This window comes from Carassius carassius, chromosome 49 (genome assembly GCF_963082965.1).
Source record: "Carassius carassius chromosome 49, fCarCar2.1, whole genome shotgun sequence".
NCBI lineage: Eukaryota > Metazoa > Chordata > Actinopteri > Cypriniformes > Cyprinidae > Carassius > Carassius carassius.
In genome coordinates, this window is record NC_081803.1 from 889,061 (window position 1) to 914,420 (window position 25,360).

The following is a 25,360-nucleotide window of genomic DNA, read 5'->3' on the forward strand; positions in this document are numbered from 1 at the left end:
TGAAAATTAATTTAATCCCAAAAAAACCTTTCCACTGCATTTCATTGCTGTCATTAAAGGACCTGCTAAGATCATTTCAGTAATCGTCTTGTTAACTCAGGTGAGAATGTTGACGAGCACAAGGCTGGAGATCATTATGTCAGGCTGATTGGGTTAGAATGGCAGACTTGACATGTTAAAAGGAGGGTGATGCTTGAAATCATTGTTCTTCCATTGTTAACCATGGTGACCTGCAAAGAAACGCGTGCAGCCATCATTGTGTTGCATAAAAATGGCTTCACAGGCAAGGATATTGTGGCTACTAAGATTGCACCTAAATCAACAATTTATAGAATCATCCAGAACTTCAAGGAAAGAAGTTCAATTCTTGTAAAGAAGGCTTCAGGGCATCCAAGAAAGTCCAGCAAGCGCCAGGATCGTCTCAAAAAGAGGATTCAGCTGCAGGATCAGAGTGCCACCAGTGCAGAGCTTGCTCAGGAATGGCAGCAGGCAGGTGTGAGCGCATCTGCACGCACAGTGAGGCCAAGACTTTTGGAAGATGGCCTGGTGTCAAGAAGGGCAGCAAAGAAGCCACTTCGCTCCAAAAAAAACATCAGGGACAGATTGATCTTCTGCAGAAAGTATAGTGAATGAACTGCTGAGGACTAGGGCAAAGTCATATTCTCTGACTCTTTCCGATTGTTTGGGGCATCTGGAAATAGGCTTGTCCGGAGAAGAAAAGGTGAGCGGTACCATCAGTCCTGTGTCATGCCAACAGTAAAGCATCCTGACATCATTCATGTGTGGGGTTGCTTCTCATCCAAGGGAGTGGGCTCACTCACAATTCTGCCCAAAAACACAGCCATGAATAAAGAATGGTACCAAAACACCCTCCAACAGCAACTTCTTCCAACAATCCAACAACAGTTTGGTGAAGAACAATGCATTTTCCAGCACGATGGAGCACCGTGCCATAAGGCAAAAGTGATAACTAAGTGGCTCGGGGACCAGAATGTTGAAATTTTGGAGCCATGGCCTGGAAACTCCCCAGATCTTAATCCCATTGAGAACTTGTGGTCAATCCTCAAGAGGCGGGTGGACAAACAAAAACCCACTAATTCTGACAAACTCCAAGAAGTGATTATGAAAGAATGGGTAGCTACAGCCACGACTGTATATATTACCCAAAGTAACTAGTAACTAACTACTTGAGTAGATTTTTTTTTCGATACTCTTTTACTCTTACTCAAGTAACTATTCAAGACTAGTACTTTTACTTGAGTAAATATTTCTAGAAGTACTTTTACTTGAGTACAGTTTTTGGGTACTCTACCCACCTCTGGTCATACCAAAGTACACATCCAAATCTACTACTGCTTGGTTCAGGGATCAGTCATAGAATGTACTTGAGTGACCTGTTCAGTCTCCAGGCTTAATTCTCATTTCAAATATCTGGTTGAATTTTCTAGAAAGCAGTGGCAATGTGAAAACCAAAGATTATCAGTGATCTGAAAGCTTTTTCAGGTGTGGAATGGGCCAAAACTGTAGTAGAGAGGTGACGCTTCTAAACACTTACAGACAGCGTTTATTGGTGATTTTAAAGAACAAAAAATTCTGCACAAAGGGGGTTGAATAATTTTGAACATGAATGTTCAAAAAGTCAATTTGAATTTTATCATGATTCATCAATGTTCCATTCTCAGAATCACTCAAAAGTGTATTAACAAACTTTCTCTAATACTTTACTGATGCCTTTGTTAAATTGATTTCATAAAATGTTATCCTCCACAGCAAATTGTCTTGCAAGTCAAGGGGGTTAAATAATTTTGAACACAACTGTATGTCATCTTCAATCCGTCCTACAGAGCTACATTGACTTATGATATGATTATGATCAAACACTTTAATTGGCAGAGATGTATAGTAAAGAAGTAGAACTACTTCACTACTGTACTTAAGTACTAAAAGGCGGTATCTGTACTTTACTAGAGTATTATTTTTTTCCCCTACTTCCACTTTTACTTCAGTACATATTTTCGATGAGTTTAATACTTTTACTCTGATATTTTTTTATGTGCTACATCGTTACTCGTTACAATTATAAAAATGTTACTAATCATTCCATTACAAACAGAACTGTAGATGGCAGGTTTGATGAAGCTGGCACATCATTGAGCGAATCAAGCGATTAAGAAGACTGCGCGTGCTGACTGAACTGCTGTGAAGAGAGAGATGAACACCGAGCCGAGCCAGATAATGACTCGTTCACGAGTCAAGAACCGGTTGCATTGGTTTTCGAATCACCAGTAGTTCTTTCTGACAGTTCGATTCAATAAACCAGTTGAAGAAAACTGTTCACCGGTTCTTTTGCGCTCAACGTAATGGCGTCTTTGGCGTTGACTGCAAGCCTTCGGTTTACCTACCTGGGCTCATAAAATTAGCACAGAATCAGTTCAGAATCAATCACCAAAAGAATCAGTTCGGTTCAGACGCTCTGTGTGTCAGTTTGCTTTCACGCTGAATCACACATGCGCAGTATCATCAGCTCCTCGGTTCTCGAATCGGACGCGTCTGACAGAAACGGTTCTTGACCACTAATCTATAATATACAGTAAGTTATATATATATAGATCAGTGTTCTTGACTCATGAACGAGTCAGTCTGTTAATCGTTATCTGGCTCGGCTCGGTGTTCATCTTCAGTTCTCTCTTCACAGCAGTTCAGTCAGTGTACTGTTTGAGTAAATGAATTACTCCGGGATATTGGATTGTTTTAACTCAGAGGGAGTGTCAGCCACATTAAACAAGTTAACAGCTTAAGTCATTTGTGGATTAATGTGTATTGGAGACACGAACCGTTTAAAATGATTCAGTTCGATTTGGTGAACTGGTTCAAAAAGATCCGGTTACATCGAATGATTCGTTCGCAAATCGGATATCACAAACTGCTTTGTTTTGAACTGTCTTACAACAGACACGGAAGAGAAGACAATGCTGAATAAAGTCGTAGTTTTTGCTATTTTTGGACCAAAATGTATTTTCGATGCTTCAAAAAATTCTAACTGACCCTCTGATGTCACATGGACTACTTTGATCATGTTTTTCTTACCTTTCTGGACATGGACAGTATACCGTACACATAGCTTCAATGGAGGGACAGAGCTCTCGGACTAAATCTAAAATATCTTAAACTGTTTTCCATAAATAAACGGAGGTCTTACGGGTTTGGAACAACATGAGGGTAAGTTAATTTTGCAAATTGGGCGAACTAACCCTTTAATCTGTTTTTTGTTTACAAAAAGTTACAGTCAAAGGAATTGTGATTGTCCTTTAGGTTAATCATTTGAAATAGTAAAAACAATATGTTAAAACTTTTGAATACTTTCTTTAATAACTACATAACACAATACTTGTACTTTTACTTTCAGTACTTGAGTAGTAAATTTTCAAATAGACTACTTGCAATACTTAAGTACAAAAAATGTTGAATACTTTAGTACTTCTACTTAAGTGTGGTGCTTAAAGAGCACTTCAACGTCTACTCAAGTCATTTTTTTGATAGAGCACTTGTACTTTTACTCAAGTCTGGGTCTCTAGTACTTTATACATCTCTGTTAATTGGTCACATAGAAGATATTCCCAGATACACATTATTTAGTAGTACTTAGGACTATGGTGTAGTAGTTGAGACTGGATAAGACTGAACTTGGCCTTGAGTCTGAGTCAAGAAAGAGACATGAACAGAGTCTGAACTATGTATACCAGGGGTCTTCAAACTCTGTCCTGGAGGGCCAGAGTCCTGCAGAGTTTAGCTCCAACTTGCCTCAACACACCTTCATGGAAGTTTCAAGTATACCTAATAAGACTTTGATTAGCTGGTTCAGGTGTTTGATTAGGGTTGAAGCTAATTGGAGTTTGAGGGTTGAGCTAAACTCTGCAGGACACCGGCCCTCCAGGACTTAGTTTGGTGACCTCTGATGTATACAGTATATGCTTTTCTTTTGGGTAAATGAAGTGTGTTTTTGTCAGTGTCACGTGAACCTCCACAGAGAGCAAACAGTGCCCTTTGGTCCAGAGACATAGTAGTGCAGAGTGGGCATGTGCGAGTCAGCACAATGTCATGATTCTGCCATCTTGTTCTTGACTTTTTCTCTTGTCTTGCGGCAGAATCATGACAGGCCCATGTTTTCATGTGCAGCACATGACCATTTGTTTGGCCATGTGCTTGCGTTGTCTCGTTATGTAACCCCGCCCCCTTGTGATCCTCGTTTTGTAAATATTAGTGTATCAGTTTCACCTGTTGTGTTCATTATTAGCCTCCTCTGTCCTGGGTCGGTTCATTGTCAAATGTTGTCAGATGTTGTCAAGCTTTGTCACTGTCTATCTCAATGATATCTCGCTGTGAGTATTTTGTCTGGAGTTCTGTTCAACGTATGATGTAAATTGTTTTGTTGTTAGTTACTGTTAAGTCATCGTCAAGTTTTAGTCAAGTCTTAGTCAAGGCTTTTGCCTTTTGTCTTGTTTTGCCCCCTCGTGGGTTTTGTTTTCTGTTTTTGTCTACAAAAAATCTTGTGAGAGCATTCTGTCTACTTTTGGGTTCATCAACCTCCATCCGCATGACAGAATGAACCGACCCATCCACATGACAGAATGAACAGACCAAAGCAGAACCCAGCAGACAGTTTGCCTTCCCCTGGCAATCAGCAATTGGATCTTCCTGAAGACTGGTGGTTCAAGACCATTTCTGATTCGAGGGAGGGAAAGCTCCCAATTCCCCCTCAGGGTGAGCTGCTGTTGAAGGAGTACGCTCGAGTCGCAGAAGAAAGGAGGTTTTTCTTACCTGACATCCTCCTAAATCGCTATTTCCTTGCTGGCCTCAAGGTTCCCCCACCTCTGGCTGAACGGGAGAAGCTGGTCCACCGCCCGTTCCGGGACATGGTGAACTGTCTATGTCGAAAGGAGCAGCAGGGTCCCACCGTGTTGTTGCCACCAGCCAAGCTGCCCGTGATCCTGGAGGGTCGGGTCCTGGCTGTTGTTTCTCTAGGGGACCAGGCTCACTCCACTTCTTCCGAGGTCCCATCCACTCCTGTTGATCTTCGTGGCAAACGAGGGAGACGGACTTCGTGGGATTCTCCGTCGGAGTCATCCTCGACTGAGTCAGCGCTGTCTGATGGGACTGATGGCTGTTCTCCAACCGGCCACATGTCCGGCTATGACTTCCACACCCCGACCTAAGAGAAAGAAGAGGAGAAAGGGAGCCTCTCGTCCTTCATCTCTGCCTGTCCCAGAGCCCGCTACTGCAAGCGCTGTCCCAGAGCCCGCTACTGCAAGCGCTGTTCCAGGTGCTGTCCCAGAGCCCGCTACTGCAAGCGTTGTCCTAAGCGCTGTCCCAGAGCCCGCTACTGCAAGTGCTCTCCCAGGTGCTGTCCCAGAGCCCGCTACGGCAAGCGCTGTCCCTGAACCAGCTATTGAAGACAGGGTTCCAGAGCCTGCTGTCGTGAGTACCGCAGAGAGAGTCGCGGCCGATTCAGCTGCTGAAGCTGTCTTGCGGGCTGTTTCAGCTCATCAAGAGATGCCTGTCCTCGTCGCTGCTGAAACATTGGCTGAATACCTAAAGCATCTTGTCCAGATTCTTGAAGCCCCTGGCAAGTCAGTCATGTCTTGTCCTGAGTCCACTGATTCTAAGAGCACCGTGAGTGCCGTACCCCAGTCAGCTGCCGTGAGCACCGTACCCCAGTACGGTGGCGTCTCTTGATTCAGCTGCTGAAGCTGGCATCTCTTGATTCAGGCATCTCTTGATTCAGCTGCTGAAGCTGTCTTGCGGGCTGTTTCAGCTCATCAAGAGATGCCTGTCCTCGTCGCTGCTGAAACATTGGCTGAATACCTAAAGCATCTTGTCCAGATTCTTGAAGCCCCTGGCAAGTCAGTCATGTCTTGTCCTGAGTCCACTGATTCTAAGAGCACCGTGAGCGCCGTACCCCAGTCAGCTGCCGTGAGCGCCGTACCCCAGTCAGCTGCCGTGAGCACCGTACCCCAGTCAGCTGCAGATGATGATCTCCCCGATTCAGAGATGGGGAGCGTTGATACTGAGCCATCTTTGGGGAGCTCTATTCTTCTATGCTTCTGCTCCACAGTCACCCGCAGTATCCCCTGTCTTGTCTCCTGTTGTGTCGCCTCCTGTCTCCCCTGTCAAGCTGCCTACTGTTTCCCCCAAGTCATCCCCTCATGTGTCTCCAGCCAAGTTCCCCCGGATTCCCAGTCCTCAGTCCTCGTCTCGGAGACCCAAGACCCCCAATCCTCCCATCCACCCTGGACTGCTCCCCAAGGACTTTGTGTTTCCCCCACCTCCTCTGCCTTGTTTATTGTTTTTGATTTTGCACCCTAACCCTGTGATTGTTTTTTCATGTTTGCCATTAGTGTTATTCGTCATGTTTTGTTGGTTTGTGTCCTTGTCACAGTCTGTTATGTCTCGTGTTTGGTTTCCCTTAGGGAGCGTCTGGTAGCCGCTCCTTAAGGGAGGGGTTCTGTCATGATTCTGCCATCTTGTTCTTGATTTTTCTCTTGTCTTGCGGCAGAATCATGACAGGCCCATGTTTTCATGTGCAGCACATGACCATTTGTTTGGCCATGTGCTTGCGTTGTCTCGTCATGTAACCCCGCCCCCTTGTGATCCTCGTTTTGTAATTATTAGCGTATCAGTGTCACCTGTTGTGTTCATTATTAGCCTCCCTTTATAAACCCCTTGTGTTTCTCTGTCCTGGGTCGGTTCATTGTCAAATGTTGTCAGATGTTGTCAAGCTTTGTCACTGTCTATCTTAATGATATCTCGCTGTGAGTATTTTGTCTGGATTTCTGTTCAACGTATAATGTAAATTGTTTTGTTGTTAGTTACTGTTTAGTCATCGTCAAGTTTTAGTCAAGTCTTAGTCAAGGCTTTTGCCTTTTGTCTTGTTTTGCCCCCTCGTGGGTTTTGTTTTCTGTTTTTGTCTACAATAAATCTTGTGAGAGCATTCTGTCTACTTTTGGGTTCATCAACCTCCATCCGCATGACACACAAACCCAAAAACGTATCCACATCATTGTAGTACTTTGATCTGAGCAAATGTTCTTAAGACTGAGGCTGGTCTTGATTACTACAACACTGGCAACCTGTACTGAATCTTCTGGTGAGCCAAATGTAGGTTGTGGAAGGTGGAAAAAGTCAAAATTGAGGAAAACCGGTACATTTCACAGTTTGCAAAGCAAGGCCCCAGTTTAGTAAAAAGTGATACTGCTGATTGATCAGTGAGAATGAATAGAGTTGTTGCAGTTACAGTATGTAGATCAATTCTATAACTGCTCAGTTGATGGCTTAAGTCTCCTACTCCACTGTTTGTCTTTCAACAGAATGTGGCTGGAGCCCCATAAAGTCTGAAAGGAAAGGACCTGGTAGAATTAGTGGCCACTGAGGGTTCTGAAGCCCATTTTCACTTTAGCTGTGAGGGTCAAGAACACCTGTCAATAGCCCCTTTGTCAAGTGTAAGATGGATACAAACTAGGCCCTCCAAAGACATTTTAAGCTCATCCGCTCTGGGAATCAGGTACCAAAGGTGGATATTTCAGTGCAATTTTAATGCTGTAGTTTGACTGGGGGGAGATCAAAGGGTATTTATTACTTGGTACAAGTCAACACGGTTAAACAATTACTTTAAAACAGGAGTCTCTTGTTAATACTGCCCAGCTGCCCTGGTTGGTGAGAAAGTGACTGCTTGCAGAGATGGTTACAGTGAATCATCTTCTACATGTTTACCTCTGTCAAGTGACCTTTATTTATACAGCGCATTATACAAAACAGATTATCTGACAGCTTTGAGTCTGGCAGAGAAAAGGCAGATTTACACTATTAATCAGGTAAATAGTGTGTCGATAATGCAAAAGGGCAATAAAAAACACTGCATTTTCCGGTTAAAGGCAGTTCATCATTGATTCAGTGATGTCATCGTCCAGCTCAGTTCATTTCAAATAGTATCTGTGCATTCAGTTTTACAATACTCCCTGGGAATTAAGAGACCTCAACTAAGCAAGCCAAAGGAGACAGTGGCATGGAACTAAAACTCCACCTGTGACAGAAATGGAGAAAAAATAAATAAAAAATCCTTAGGAACCAGGCTTAGTTGGGGGGCCAGTTCTCCTCTGGCCAGAAGAAACCAGCATGGTGTGGTTTAATTCAAAGCTGCAACAGAAGTCCGACTATTCAGAGGTACTGTCTGGTGATAAGGTCCTCACAGGGAATCTTTCTTTGGGGTTCATCTAGTTGACATAGTCGCAACTGTACATCAAAAAAAAAAAACAATATATATTGCGCTGCATGTATCAGATGATTATTATGGAGGCAGCTGACGTTGATGGAGGAATTTACAGATGTTCATCAATAATATAGAACCAAACTTTTTGTAATCCTAAATATATTTGATTTAATTCAATTAATTGATGTGTACTGTAGTAGTAGTAATAGAAGATGAATGCTGTCTTAAAGAGCAAGTCATATGTTTTTTTGAAAAATATCTAAATTGCAGTTTATAACGTATCTATTCTTAAGTTAAAACAATCTGCAAAGTTGTTAATCAAAAAAGTGCATGATACATAAAGATTGATTGTCTCTCAAAAGAGAGAGTCGACTCAGAGTTGCCTTAGCGAGTCGTCATATATTCATATCATTTGCCTGTTACCTGTATATGTCACTGTCTTACTGAAGTAGTTCTGATATTTGCTGTGAACCCACTATTTCCTAAGAATGTGTTGATTAATGTAGACTGACGTTGTTCTAATTACTTCGTTTAATAATAAAGAATGTAGTGTACCACACAGACTTCATAATCATTGTAAAATTGCTGTTTATTTTTCTGCACATAAAAGTTATAGGGTAAATGTGGGAGAGACGAGCGAGTGGGCTGCTGTGCCTGTGATGCAGCTTTTCTGTGTTCTATTTAAAAGTTTAGACAGAGTATCTATTGTCTGTCGTTCTTCAAACATTACAGTACACATATTTTGGTTTACAAAGTATTCTTTTATCAGTTAATCACATTAGCACTCAGCTAATATACCCACCATTATTGTTTAAAGTGTTCACCGTTTAGCAGCTTTAGTTGTGGGCACGATTCCCTTGCATAAGTGTTTTTTTATTTTATGCCATTACTAAAAGAATGGACTGGAGCACTGTTGTTTAATGTAAAGGTGCTTTGTCAATGGTAGCACTCGCTAACTGGCTCAAGGACTTCTCTCTGTGCCAGTCACAAAAGGCTTGGCCAACTTACCAATCAGAGCAGAGTAAGCTTATGGAAGGTAGGGGTTTGTACCGAACTTGCTTGGAATGAATCATTTCCTAATCACTGGCAAATGACTCTAATATTAAATATATATTCTGAGAAAATAACAATTTTTTCTTACCTTAGATGCATTTAAACCTGTTGTAGGGGACTCCAACACAATATTAGGACACTTTAAAATACATGCGTAAAAAACAGACTACATGCGTACTGTGCCTGAGCCCAACATAACCATGTTCTGGCTCACCTTTTCCAAGTGAGCCAGGGACAACCAAAAGAACGGCGCCCGGGCACAGTACGGAACAATCATACTAGTAAAAAAATCATTCTTTGGGGGTCAAACATGCTGCGCTTCATGTCCGGTGTTTGACTGACTTTAACAATCCTTTAACAGATCTGAATTATAGAAATGCCATAGTGTATTATGTGTATGCCAGGTTAAACAGATGTGCCTTTAATTTATATTTAAACTGACCAAGTGTGTCTGCTGTTGTTCAATAAGGAGACAGTGCAACCGGATTAATGTGGTCATACTACCTGGTTCCAGTAAGAACTCTAGCTACTGCATTTTTGGCCCGCTGGAAATTTTTTTATGAAGTGCGCAGGGCAATTAATATCTCTGCATTTGACATTGAGGACATAGGTCATAGTTTATGTATACATTTTATGATGGAAGAATGCAGTTTTACAAACGCTAGAAGCTGTTGGAGACTGCTCAGACTCAGTACACCTGAGAGCAAAGCTGCTTTCATCTTGAGAGCACATAGGGAGGGATGCTGAAGAGAACACACAAATTGGTCAGGCTGCCATCATGACATGGGGTAGCAGATGGACTAATGCCCACTTATCAATCCCTCATAGGCATGGGCCTCAGTGGTGGGCTGAGTCTTGTGTGGTGTGTCAGAAGATGGAAGAACATCTTGCATAAGAAACATCTTAGTAATAGTGGATTTTACCACAAGGTACCTAGAGGTAGTTCCCATCCTCCAGACCATACTGGCTGTCATGGAAATGTTTTTGTTCAGCCAAGTGAGGATACACCTCCTTTATCTCCTGGAATATATCCAATCTTTGTAAACCATCTCTGGCATTCAAATAAATATAGGGAAGATTTTGTATCAATGTGTTCAGGTTTTGGGCAGAAGAACCGGCCTATGCCACCCTGCTGGCTAAGAAACAACCAGTGTTTGAGCTGCATAAATCATTGCATGGTAAATCTACAAAATTTGTATATATGTATATATATATTTTTTAAGCACAGGAGAAGGCTTACCTGGATTCAATGAGGACACTTTCTTATGGCTGTACATTACAATGACCACATTTACATGCACATCACTTAATCCATATTCAGGTTAAGCCTTTGTTGAAGTGTGACAAAGGTCTTTGTCAGTCTCATGCACCATGAACAACTTATTAACATAACTGTACAATGTTAAAAGAGAGAAGAGGTCAACTTTGAATAAGCATTTTATAATAATAGGTTTAGGCAGAAAACACATTTAGGGTGTGTTTGGTAGAGGGGATGTTACAAGGTGCAGTGTGACCCACTGCACTAATTTCAGACAGGTTATTGCTGCTTTCATTTGCTAATGAAAAATACTATATATAAAATACTATATCCCACTAATGAAGTTGTGATTATGAGCATGTCTTATTCAAGTGCTTTAATGTCAGAAATAATTAAATGTAGAATACCATTGGTTTACAATCATAAACTTTTAGCCCGCTACACAGTCAGGTTGCTGACAATTCTGGAATTTTGGTCAAATACATGCTTATTTCACTGCTTATAAAACATACAATATGCTTTGAATGATCGTTCATAGCTAGACAATATAAACACTACTTTAGTGACAAGACAAAGGGATGTAGTTGTTGTAAGAACCGCACTGACCGCATCAATGGTTGGCCCCTCCACCATGTGTTAAGATTATGACACGCCCAACTTGGAAACTCTGGTATCAAAGAAGAAAATAATAATAATAATAATAATATATTATATATTAATTTGTGTGTGTGTGTTTTGTGTGTGTGTATGTGTATTATGAGGTGTAAAACAGAAAAAAAGAAAAACAAATCTAAATATATAGATGTAAATTGTGAATATATTATCTCCAAATATATACAAGTATGTAAATCTGAATATATATACTTCTAAGTCTGAATATATAAATGTAAATCTAAATATATAGTTGAAAGACTGAATATATAGAAGTAAATTTGAATATATAGTCATAATTCGGAATATATACATGTGAATCTAAATATATATAGTTATAAGCCTGAACATATAAATTTAATATGTGAATATAGAAGTGAATCTGAATATATTGTTATAATTATGAATATATACATGTAAATTTTGAAAATATAGATATACATTTGAATATATAAATGTGAATTGTGAATCTATAGAAGCAAATCTGAATATACAGTTATAAGTCAGAATGTAAAGAAGTGAATCTGAATATATATTTATTCCATAAATATATAATTATTTATGAATTTATTATAAGTCTGAATATGTAGCACTTTAGTTTACATAAAGTAATCTTTATTTTCCTGTTCCTCATATACATACAATGTACTTATTATAGTAATTGCAATAACTATGTAACTAGGTACTAACCCTGAACCTACCCCTAAACCTAACCCTACCCCATGTAGTTACCTTGTATTACCAGAACTTTCTTAGATAAATACACTGTAAGTACACTATAAGTACACGTAAGTACACGTACTGTAAAATAAAGTGCAACTTATATCATAGATATAAATCCATAAAGAAATCTGAAAATATATAAATCCAGAATATACTGTATACAAATATGTATATTGTATACATATATATATTGTCTATATCTCAATATAACTATATATTTATTATAAGGCATATCAATAGACTTTTTATTATAACTGGTCATACTGTGTATAATTATCAATGTAAATATTTTACTATATTAATTCTTGTAAGTGCATCTCACTAATCTAAACCAAAAGGAGTATTTCATACATTTAAAAAGGCTAGCTGTGGTGACAAAAGCTCCTCACAGTCAGTGAGAATGCTAATAACCATCTTTTCTACACAGTTCAGCATGGATGAGAGGGCTTGGGAAATTGTCAATAACATCATATATTTACAAATAGTGATTGAATTAAGTAAACTGCAACAGCATGTGATAGTATTAATTACAATAATTAATGTAGTACAATATCTGCATTGATTAATGCACAGGATACGTAGGCATAGTTTTTTCATTAAAAAAGCAATAACATCTGCCTATTGACATGCCTAATAATAAACATATATTTATGTTGAAATGTAGACTATATATATATATATATATATATATATATATATATATATATATATATATATATATATATATATATTCGGATTTGCATTTTTATACTTACTATAAACATACATTGTGATTTACTATTATATAATTAGAATAATAAATATAAATTCTGTGTGAAGGATTTGAGTAGTTAAAAAAAATAGTCAAAGAACAATGTTAAAAGTGAAAATCAAAAATGTATTTACAATGTTCACAAAAGACTGAACACAATAAAACAAGTAATTCTAGGCTGTTAAAAGCACGGAGTCTTCCTTTCCATAACCTTAAAACAGTCCTTAAGAATTACAGCATGCTGTAAGTCCAAATGTGAAAGTGAGAAATGTCCATCGGTGTATACACAATCCAAAGAGGGGGATTATCCAATAAAGTGAGATTCTGGAATGGTAAATCCACAAAGGTAACTACTCAATCCAGCCTTTGGTCAAAGACTCTGTCCGTTTGTCAGCTGCCTCCTTTATACAGTTCAGTTCCTATTTCCTGTCATGTGATGAGTCACGTGACAGGCAGTCCCAGAGTCAGTAAAAAGAAACACATGAAAATGGTTAAGAGGAATAAAATAAAACTCAAATATACATAAAACCATTATGATATATTGAGCAAGTTAAAATGTGTCCTTTTGTGACAGTGTCACAACTATATATTCAGATTTTTATATAATAATTTCCTGTTTGGTGCCTGCTTGTGTAAAAAAAAACGACGAACCTTTCAAGGCATGTTTCATGGTCTGAAAGATATTTTCTGTGTATCTGTTTTTGCAAGCTGGTAGGGCGATGATGTGATACGTTGCAACCCGTTGGTTAGTAGAAATGTGTCGATCTTATGAAATATAAATTGGGGGCCATTATCTGAGCAAACTGTACTGGTTGTCCAAATTTATCAAACATTTCTCCCAGTTTCTCAATTGTCTTTCCAGCTGAGGAAGATTCATGATAGCCACTTCAGGCCACTTACTGTGTGCATCAGTGACGACCAACAGTATTTTGTCCTCGACTTGGCATGCAAAATTAGCATGATCACAATGCCATTGTTTCTCAGGATATTCCCATGGGTGCTGCAAAGTGCAAAGTATGCCTGCAAAGTGTTGCCGCATTAACCTCAGAAGGACTTGAACAGTTTGCTTTTCCATATTGGTAGTCTGCTGCAGATGTGCTTCCAGATTCAGCAGGACTGGCACTACTTCAGATAGGGACTGGCTATCTGTCTGAAGTTAATCAGTGTGTGTAGCAAATGGTTCCAGTAGTTTCATGAGATTTTCTAGCTTTGTCCATTCACTGCTCAAAAGAGTGTCAATCCCAAACTCTGCTAGGATTTCATTGAGATTAGGTCTGGTTTCAGTCAGTCTTTTGATAATTTCAAATGAACTATTCCACCGTGTGGGGCAATGACGGATCAGTGTTCGTCCACACCTTTAAAAAATTAAGAAGAAGAAGAAGTATATCATCTTTCCCCTCTTCAAACTAATGACTGTCTGAGGTCTTTTCTGATGCTCATCAGTTATTGTATATATTTACTTTTTAAACTTTAAAATTATTTAAGCAACTAATGTACATTTATGTTATCTGTAAGATTGAGTGTTGTGTGTTTGTGCGTAAAATCTGACAATAATGGTTGACACTTTGTGCATGTTACATTTTGAATTAGTATTAACAAGTGTATTATGCTATGAATGTGGTTTATGAGGACATCTCAAATGTCCTCTGTGGAGATGGGTTTTTGTGTTGTTGTTTGTCTGGATTAAATTAAAACCTGGATTTCATCGTCTCTAACAGTTGTTTGCTCTTGTTACAGTGATTGCAGAGGGATGAAATATAGTTACAGTGATGAGGGATGAAATATAGTTTATGGAGAGTCCTCATAATCTATATATGCCAGTTTGTGGGTGTGTAAGTGTAAGAAAGTTAAATATAAAATACAAACCATACCTTTGAATCATCCGTTCATTTGCCACTGAGGACTTCCATATAGCATGAACAAATTATCTTGCTTTGCTGAGAACATTACTTGCATTAGGAACTTTCAATGCATCCTTAACTGCAAGCTGCAAGGTATGTGCCATGCATGGCATATGCTGGAATTTCGAGAACCCATCTTGAAACAAGTCTGTCTTAAAAGAAAGTTCAAAACATTTAAGGGCTATTCTATACATGTATTTTGCAGAATTTGCACGTTTTTTTTAATGTTTTTTCTATTGACATTTTAACCCTACAAATGTAATCTCAATGCATGGCAATAAAGATAAACAATACAATTTGAATGCAATTAATAAAAAATACATTTTAAAAAGCAACAGACTTACCTTGATCCTCATCAGCAGCACATTCATCCTGGGAGTCTGAGTCAGATTCAGCACAATCCAAGTTATCCGAAGCATCATACTGTGCCACTTCTGTGCTGTTGCTGTGTGTTTTTTTAGAAGCTCCATGGCTTTGATCATGTTTGAGCCATTATCCGTTACAATGAGCAATATTTTGCTCTGGTATACCCCATACGTCCAGGGTGCTTTTGATGCAATTGGCTATTTCTTCTCCGGTGTGTGGATGGCAAATGCGACACAAATTTAGCAAAGCATGCTGCGATTGATTCGATGGGCAATGGTAAAAACGTGCAGAGATACCCAAAAACGAAGCAGTCAAACCTTTTTTGCTCCATCCATCTACACATATAGTGACTTTGCATGTCTCTCTCAGCATTTCTTATACTCGCTGAGATGCAGTTTGCATTTTTATCACAGTTAAGGAATTGATCCGTGCAGCACTGGGAGTGATGAATCTGCGGTCTAGAGCAGCATTAAAACTTAAAGGCTACCGAATCACACAGTCTAGTGGACATGCCAGTCTCAACAAACAAATCTACCAGTGCATTTTCTTGTTTCTTATGTTCATTTGAATTTGTTGGCCAAACCTCAGATTTTTGGAAGCATAATGTCAGAGTCTGCTGCTGCAATTGAGTTTGAGAACTACTAGCACCCTCGTTTGACTTTATCATTACCGATGGTAGTCTTCCTTTCCGATTCTTTCACCATGAAGGATTTGTATTCTTCACGATGGTTGGCTTGCAAATGTACTTTAAGGTTTGTAGGATTTTTTCCCTTAATTTCAACACCACAAAGTGTATTATTCAGCATGACAATGCATTTGCTTTTTCCTGTTTCGGAATTAAATTTGAAATTGTCCCAAAATTCGTTAATAAGATTAATTTGTTTCCTACCCCCTGCCATCATTCAAGTCTGTCGTATTTATCAGTTAACTGATGTTGCTATCAGCCTCAGCTAACCTCACATGCATAAAGTGCCATCTACAGGTAAATGTATTATATAGCCTGTTTGGTTTTAAAATAAAAACCATGTAAGACTTTCTGCCACGGGATGAGAGCTTATTAATTACTAAAACGAATACTTATTTTTGATAATTATTAATTTATTTCGGTTAGTTTTTTCAATAACTGTTGCTAGTTTCTTTTCGTTTTAGTTTACAAAATGTTTTTTAACTGATAGTTTTAGTCTTAGTTTCAGGTTTTGTTTACGAAAAAAACCTTGGAGTCCACTCCAGGGCCTTCACCAGTTCCTCTAAAGGTGGCGGCGGTGCTTGCTTCAGTTCCTGTATGGGCATCCACTTATGAACTTTCTGCCTGCCTTATCAAAGGAGGTCGTAAATAACAAAATTACAACTTTATTCAGCATTGTCTTCTATTCCGGGTCTGTTGTGAGTTCGACTGCTGTGAATGTGAATGTTGACATGCGACACTGCTGACGTGTTATCTTTGTTATTGGGCGCACCAGAAAACACGTCAGTAGTGTCATACGTCAGCATCGTCAATGCAGAATAAATGCAAAATGACAATGCAAAATTTTTGTTATTTTTAACGTTCTCACAAACACAAGACGTGAGACAAGCCAATATATAGGGAGTGTGTAATGAGTGACAGCTGCTGCTGATGACAATTAACGGAGACGCCCACAAACTAATCAGTGCAGACGCGAAACACACAGACTTCACCACAAAGTGCAAAACCCAGAGATCACGGTTTACCAACCGTGACAGTACCCCCCCCCCCCTCTAAGAACTCCTCTTGGAGTTCCCAGAAGGGCCTACCTGCTGATTGTAATCATCAATAAGGGAGTGATCCAATATGTCCCTAGCAGGTACCCAACTCCTCTCCTCCGGACCGTAACCTTCCCAGTCCACCAGGTACTGGAATCCTCGTCCACTCCGTCCCGAGTCTAGAATACGATTAACCGAATAAGTCGGTTCCCCATCTACGAGACGTGGCGGCGGGGGAACCGGAGTAGGCAGATTAATACGTGCATAAAACACGGGTTTAATTTTGGACACATGAAAGGCGGGGTGTATCCTCCTGTACGCTGGAGGTAGTTTGAGGCGGACTGTCACCGGACTAATTATCTTGGTGATAGTAAACGGGCCAATTAATCTGGGAGCTAATTTATTAGATACGGAACGCAAAGGAATGTTACTGGTAGAAAGCCACACCTCTTGACCCACGATGTAAATGGGAGGCTTTGACCGGTGGCGATGGGCCTTGGCCTTAGTGCGCTCCCTCATCCGGAGCAGAGTCTCGCGGGCTCTGGTCCAGGTGTGGTGGCACCTCTGGACAAACGCGTAAGTGGAGGGGACCGCGACTTCAGATTCCAGACTGGGAAAAACTGGTGGCTGGTAACCTAAACTGCACTGGAACAGAGAAAGGCCCGTAGCTGACCTCCTTCAGGTCCAGATACTCTGCGGGCACGTTTGGCAAAACCATGTTCTCCTTCTGAAAGACAGAAACAGGGACAACAGGACAAGCAGAAACCAGACAAGACCCACTACAGTTGTGTCATCTGCAACCTTAATGAAGAATCCTGCTGAGGGATCTCCTCACCCTGTCCATGGACAGTGTCAATACCTGGTCACTGGGAGGAGATGGAGTCTTCTGTGCAGTGGTGCTGTTTTGTTCCACAAAGCGGGCAAAGAAGGCGATCAGCTCATTCAGCAGGGAGATGGTGCTGTCACAGGTCCATGGTTGGTGCTTGTAGTCTGTAATATCCTGTATCTCCTACCACAGGCTCTGAGTGTCTCTGCTGCCACTGAATCGATGGGCTGTTCTCCTGTCTCTTAGCCTCTCAGATGCCACAAGATAGGTTGGCCCTAGCTGTCCTCAGGCCCACCTCATCTCCAGCTCTGAAGGCAGTCTTCCGAGTCTTCAGGAGTCTGTAGACCTCCCCTGTCATCTATGCCTTGTGGTTGGCCAGGACAGTGATAGTCTTTGTGACTGTTAAATCATCTATACACTTGGTGATGTAGGCAGTCTCTGAGTACTCTTGGAGGTCTGTGATGTAATTGTCTGTGGCAGCCTGCTTAAACATTTAAGTCTGCATGGTTGAAATCCCCAACATCAGGGTGGGCTGTCTACTGCTCGCTGATGTGGTGGTACAATTCATTTAGTGCCTTGGAGGAATGTATACAGCAACGAGCAGTATGGCTGTGTTTTGCCTCTGTAGATAGTACCTTGCACTTAATAATCATAAACTCCGTCAGTTTGAGCAGTGTTTGCAGACCACAACAGCATCGTGGCACCACGCATCATTGATGTAAACACAAAGCCTGCTGCCTCAAGACCTACCTCCCTAGGCAAGAACTCTGTCCACTCGATAGCATGTCAGCTGATCAAGCTGAATAGTGCACTCCGGAACACTGTCACTGAACCATGTTTCTGTGAACACAAAAACACAACAGTCTCTCAGCGTCAGAGTTGAACGCAGTAATCGGATGTAATCCAATATATTGTCCAAAAGAGCATACCTTAGTCAGTATGATGGTGGGGATAGATGGCTTGTGTGGGTTAGCCGTTAGCCTAGCCCGGATACCTTCATGCTTACCCCTCTTCTGCTTTCTCTCACGCCGATTGTGGCACCTCCGCTGTGGCCGGATGCAGTAGTGGGGGTCGGTGATGGTGTAGGCCTCTGGAGCAGACAGAGATCCCGCAGCGCGGAGTTTAACTCTAAATATGTGGTTCTCCTGACATTGTGAGATCTGGGCAGAAACTGCTTGCTGTTTGGGGAGTTTCTGTATGCGCGCTTAAAGACAGGTAGACGCGAGGAAGATTTACAAAAACACTACAACTTACAAGACAAAAAAACACAAAAACACAGTTCTGATGGGATACAGATAAGATAAGGTGCATTTGGTTGAGTTGTGCTGCCTTGAAGCAATTCATTGTGTTACAACCCCAGAGTGGGTCATATCGTGTGGGTTTGGTTGTCCTTGTTATGTTTTGTAGGTTGGAGTTGGAGTGAGAGACGTCATGATGACTGATGGATTACACCTGCGCTAGAGTTGATGCCGGCAAAACGTACTCGGTTACTAAACGTAACCTCGGTTCTCTCTAGAAGAGCGAACGAGTACTGCGTCTTAGCTAAGACGCTACGGGAAAAGTCTCTTTTCACGAAATACTGAAGCAAAAAATTATCCTTAATTTTGTATTTTTGTAAAGCGCATTTGCAGCAGTACACAGCCATAGACGAGACGGCTCGCTCGCAAATTGGCTTGTTCTGCGGCAACTGCACAGCCTATCGAGCGCAGGCTGATGCAACATCAGACCAATAAGGGCGCTTCGCACCCTTCTTGCCACTTCCCGCCGAAACGGGTGTGGCCCAACCTATAAAAGGAGCTCGAAAAGGCTGACTCACCTGATTTATTTCATCGCCGAAGCGAACCAGAGTGAATCGTACGCACGGCAGAGAACGCAGTACTCGTTCGCTCTTCTAGAGAGAACCGAGGTTACGTTTAGTAACCGAGTACGTTCTCTTACGAGAGCTCTCTCGTACTGCGTCTTAGCTAAGACGCTACGGGATCCCGATGTAAAACGCTGTGCGCGCAGGGATCACACACCAATAAACCTGAAGCAACGCCCAGGATTTACAGTGCACAGTCACCTGAGGGACTCACAGAGAGTCCGGGACAGAAAAGGGGGAAAGCCCTCCGTCCCATATCTAGCAGCATCCGTAGATGCGGCAATATGACATCACACAGCCGAGGCAAGGCCTGACCAATGTGGCAATGCGGGTCTTACGCAATACTGCCCATATAACAGTCGGCAGCGCATAGCGCTCATGAATTCAGAATTCCCCTCAGGGCCCTGATTCTTCTATACCGACAGCAGCCTTGCTTGCAAGGCGGGAAACTCCAGGTTATAGAACCTGATAAATGTAGACGGCGAGGCCCAACCCGCCGCCATACATATATCCTGCAAGGAGATCCCAGTAGACCACGCCCACGACGAGGCGACGCCTCTTGTGGAGTGTGCTCTGACGCCCAACGGGCACTGAAGGCCCCTGGAAGCGTAAGCTAACGCTATGGCGTCAACTATCCATCTGGATAGAGTCTGTCTCGAAACAGCCATTCCTTTGGAACGTCCACCAAACGAGACAAATAGCTGCTCCGTCTGCCGAAAGGCAGCAGAGCGAGACACATAAGCTCTTAAAACCCTGACAGGGCAAAGAAGACTCGAGTCTCCATCCTCCCCTGACACCGGCAGGGCAGACAGGGCAATAACCTGAGCCCGAAATGGTGTGTTGAGGGATTTCGGCACATAACCGTGCCTAGGTTTGAGTATGACCCTTGAGTCATTGGGCCCAAACTCCAAGCATGACTGGCTCACCGAGAGCGCGTGCAAATCACCCACACGCTTCACAGAAGCGAGAGCCAACAAGAATACTGTCTTGAACGACAGATGCTGAAGGCTAACCGATTGGATAGGCTCAAAAGGGGGACCCTTCAAGGCCTCCAAAACCACCGCGAGGTCCCACATAGGGACTGACGGAGGTCTGGGAGGATTCAGCCTCCTAGCTCCTCAGAGGAACCGGATGACTAAATCGTTCCTTCCTATTGACTGACCGGACGCCGTTTCAGAAAACGCCGCGATGGCCGCCACATAAACTTTGAGCGTGGATGGGGCTCTGCCCTTATCCAACAGCTCCTGTAGGAAGGAGAGGACCTCCGTCACCTCACAACTAAGGGGTGAATAACCTCGAGCTGTGCACCAGCTGGAGAACACCGACCACTTCGAGGCATACAGACGTCGTGTCGACGGAGCTCTAGCCTGAGTGATGGTATTTAGCACTCCCACTGCGAGATCAGCGGGTAACCGTTGAGTGCCCATACATGGAGGGACCACAACTCCGGTTGAGGGTGCCAAATCGAGCCCCTGGCCTGCGAGAGGAGATCTCTCCTCAACGGTACCGGCCATGGGGCGACATCTGCTAATTGCATCAAATCTGGGAACCATGGTTGGTTCTTCCAAAGAGGTGCCACAAGCAGTATTGAACATCTCTTTTCTCTCACCCGTTCTATCACCTGCGGAAGGAGGGAGACGGGAGGGAACGCATAAAGCGGGCAGCACGGCCATTTCCGTGACAGCGCGCTTTCGTTCTTGGAAAAGAACGCGGGGCAGTGAGCGTTTTCGTGGGACGCAAAGAGGTCCACCTCCGCCATGCCAAATCTCTCCCACAACAGCCGAACTGTTTGCGGGTGTAGAGACCATTCGCCCGTAGGGACATTGCCTCTGGACAGCCTGTCTGGACCCAGATTCTGCAGTCCAGGCACATGCACTGCTCTCAGCGAGCGCACGTTGCGTTGAGCCCAAATCAGGAGGCGTTCCGTCAGCCTGTACAGGTTTCGGGACCCGAGACCGCCCTGGCGATTTATGTAGGACACCACGGACATGTTGTCCGAACGGACTACGACGTGGTGATCCTTGATATGGGGACAAAAGCGCGTCAGCGCGTTCTCCACTGCCAGCATTTCCAGGCAGTTGATATGATGGAGCTTTTCCCGTTCTGACCATAGGCCAAAGGACGGTCTGCCTTCGAGCAGCGCTCCCCATCCCGAAGTGGAGGCGTCTGTCGACACCATTTTCACACTCGGGGAAGTCCCCAGGCTTACCACTGATCGGTACCAGCCGTTCGCTGTCCAAGGTGCTAGAGCCGCAACACAGCTCTGATCGACCTTGAAATGCAGCCGGCCAGACGCCCACGCTCTGCGCGGCACCCGAGCCTTCAGCCAGAACTGCAGGGGGCGCATGCGGAGCAGGCCCAGCCGCAGAACCGGAGATGCTGAGGCCATGAGACCCAGCATCTTTTGACAGTGTTTGAGCGACACAGTCGCGCCGCAGCGGAAAGAACTCGCTGCGCGCTGAATGCCCATCGTGCGCTGTGGTGACAGTCGCGCCGTCATGGAACACGAGTTCAGAACTATACCCAGAAACAGGATCATCTGACTGGGGTTCAGCGAACTCTTCGCCCAATTGACACTGAGGCCGAGCTTCTCGAGGTGATCGAGTAAAACGGCCCTGTGGTCCACGAGCTCCACTCGTGATTGGGCCAGAACCAGCCAGTCGTCCAAATAATTCAGCACTCGTATGCCTCTGAGTCTGAGAGAAGCGAGCGCTGCATCCATGCACCTCGTAAACGTACGAGGAGCTACGGACAAGCCGAATGGCAGGACTGCAAACTGGTATGCCTGGCCCTCGAAGGCGAATCTCAAAAACCGCCTGTAGTTTGACGCTATCTGTATTTGAAAATACGCGTCCTTCAGATCTATTGACATGAACCTCCGCGAATCTGCGCGAGGAGCTTCCTGGTCGTGAGCATTTTGAAACTGCGTTTCATCAATGCCTTGTTCAGCTGTCTTAGATCCAGTATGGGCCTGAGACCCCCGTCTCTCTTGGGCACCAGAAAGTATCTGCTGTACAGCCCCCCCTCGCTTTGAGCTTGAGACACAGGCTCTACAGCCCCTTTGCTCAACAGTTTTGATATTTCGGCCCGAAGTATGTGTGCTACTTCTGTTTTGACCGTAGTTTCGACGCGCGCTGAGAAGCGCGGTGGGCGTCGAGAAAACTGTAGCGAGTAGCCTCTCTTTATAATGCCTAGCACCCAATCCGAAACCCCTGGAAGCGCTGACCATGCATCTGCATGAATGGCTAAGGGCTGGACGTGACACGCGCTCTGTTGACTGGGCAACGGCGGCGCTCGAGTGTGCTGCGCATCTGAGGCGGGGAGCACGCTGATCACAGCGGGCAGATTGCTCATCCTCGACCCCGTTCCGGCGCTTAACCGACTGGAGGGAGGCTGAGCGGGTCCCGTGGGACTCAATATATCTGCGAGTAACCGTGGGCTGCATGTGTGCACTTTTACCACTTCCAACTCGCCGTCTGCCTGTGCAGAATGTACGTGCAAGGGCCTCGTTTTTACAGAAGCCCCGCGCCGTAAGTGACATAGTGTATGTGGGCACTGGGAAGTGGGCACGTTTACTATGCGGCGCGCTCGACCGATCTGTGTCGATCTTATGTGCGCCAGCCCTGTGTGCAGGGCTGTGCTTACATGCGGGGATGGGCACTGGGTAGTGGGCATCGTCACTGCATTTAAAGCACCATCGGCCGTGGCCGGACGAGCGTGCACGGGTTTCGTTTTTACAGAAACCACATGACGCGTGTGGCTTATTGGTCTGATGTTGCATCAGCCTGCGCTCGATAGGCTGTGCAGTTGCCGCAGAACAAGCCAATGAGCGAGCGAGCCGTCTCGCCTATGGCTGTGTACTGCTGCAAATGCGCTTTACAAAAATACAAAATTAAGGATAATTTTTTGCTTCAGTATTTCGTGAAAAGAGACTTTTCCCGTAGCGTCTTAGCTAAGACGCAGTACGAGAGAGCTCTCGTAAGAGAACTAAAGCAGCTCCCTTCAGTCGTGACGAGGGCGCGCTCTCCTCTTGGGCTATTTTGTTGTCGTCTTCGTTTGTTGGTTTATTCTTTTACTTAGTTATCTTTACTTTAATAAATGTTATTCCTTTTTGCATACCACTTCAACGTGTCATTCCCTTCTTTGTCGCGGCTTGCGAGCCGGCCGTGACAAATGGGGACTCGTCCGCTCGTTTGTTTTTGTTCCTGCTCGTACAAACTCCTGTTATTTGTCGACGTGATTTAGAAGCGTTATTGGTGCGTTCGGTTATTTTGTAATGAACTTGGCACGTTCATTAACTGAACATAAAACTGGAAGAGTGTTGTTTGGTTAACGCTAATGTTTGGTAGGTCTTATTGATCGTTCGGAAGGAAGTGCGCGTTGAATATATTTGCTTTGTATCATCAGTTAGCTGTTCTATGCTGTTTCTAAGAGGTAAGTGATTTTGCAAATCTTATCGTGGAGAGATTGTTGATGTTCCCTTGTTAGGTCTAGCTGCTTGGTCCATTTTGGAACAAGCAGGTAATGTAATGCTTGTAATTTTTGTGTGGTGACCGTGAGTAGAGCAGTTGTCTCGGGAGCATAGCCGTGGTATGAGATAGTCACCAGCGTGCTGGTTGCTTTTCTTGTACCAGCGGGAGTTGGTGCTTAAATACCCCTCGCAAGTAACCACACGAAGATTAGGGATGAGGTAGTTAGTTTTTTTTTTTTTTATCGATAGGGAAAGGGAATTTTTCTCTTACCACGTGAGGTTTGTGAATCACATTAAATTAATTGTAGCGTATATTTAAAAGTATGTCTAATCTCGTAGAAGATTTCATTACTTCTCCCTCTGAAGCGTTACTTGAATTGTTTACAAAATATCAGTTATTTAAGATTGCGGATCATTATGAAATCGAACTTGAAGATAAAAGATTAAAAGAGGGTACAATTAGAGAAACAATTAAAACAAAATTGATAGAACAAGCTATATTAATTGAAATGTCTGATACAGCTACTGCTAGTCAAACTAAGCCACCTGTTAACCTTTTAACTTTTGAACAACAAGATAGGTTATTATTGTTACAGCTTGAACAGGAGCGTGTGAAATTAGAAATGGAGCGTGAGAGAGATAGAGTCAAACAGACTGATATAGAGCTGCAGAAATATCGCTTGGATATGATAAGAGAAGGCAGAATAGATGATGGGTCAGATGATGCTTTTCATGGTTCTTCTAGAATGTTTGACACTGCGGCAAACTTGCGTTTGATGCCTAAATTTAGTGAACGAGATCCGGATACATTTTTTACCTTGTTTGAACGGATTGCGGAAGCGAGAGGTTGGCCCTGTAAGGAACGTACACTACTTTTACAGTGCGTGTTTACTGGCAGGGCTCAAGAAGTCTATTCTTCTATTCCAGTTTCTGACTGTAACGATTATGACCTCGTAAAAGCAGCAGTTTTGAAATCGTACGAGTTAGTACCAGAAGCATACAGACAAAAATTTAGAACATTGTCCAGAGGTGTTAACGTTGCTCATGTTGAGTTTGCTAGAGAGCTCAGTATTGCATTTAATCGTTGGTGTATGTCATCTGAGGTAACCACAGTTGAGGAGTTGACTGACTTAATTGTGCTGGAACAGTTTAAGAATTCTGTACCCGCTCGTATTGCGACATATATAAACGAGCAGAAAGCAGATACAGCTGCAAAAGCTGCTGAATTAGCCGATGACTACGTGTTAACACACAAGAATCTTGAGTTTCGGAAAAGGGACGAATTTTTTGAAGATCGGGGAGATCGGATGTCCAGATATTTGTCTCTTATTTGTAATTACTGCCTTGGTAAAGGCCATTGGAAAAATGAGTGCCCTGTGCTTAAAGCCAAGAGTGGGAAAGGCTCCTTACAAGTCTTGTTGATACATTGTGTGAAGGATTTCCTAAATTGGGTAACCGTTTGGGAAATGGAGATTATGCGCCTTTTATCACCTATGGACATGTGTCGATGATTG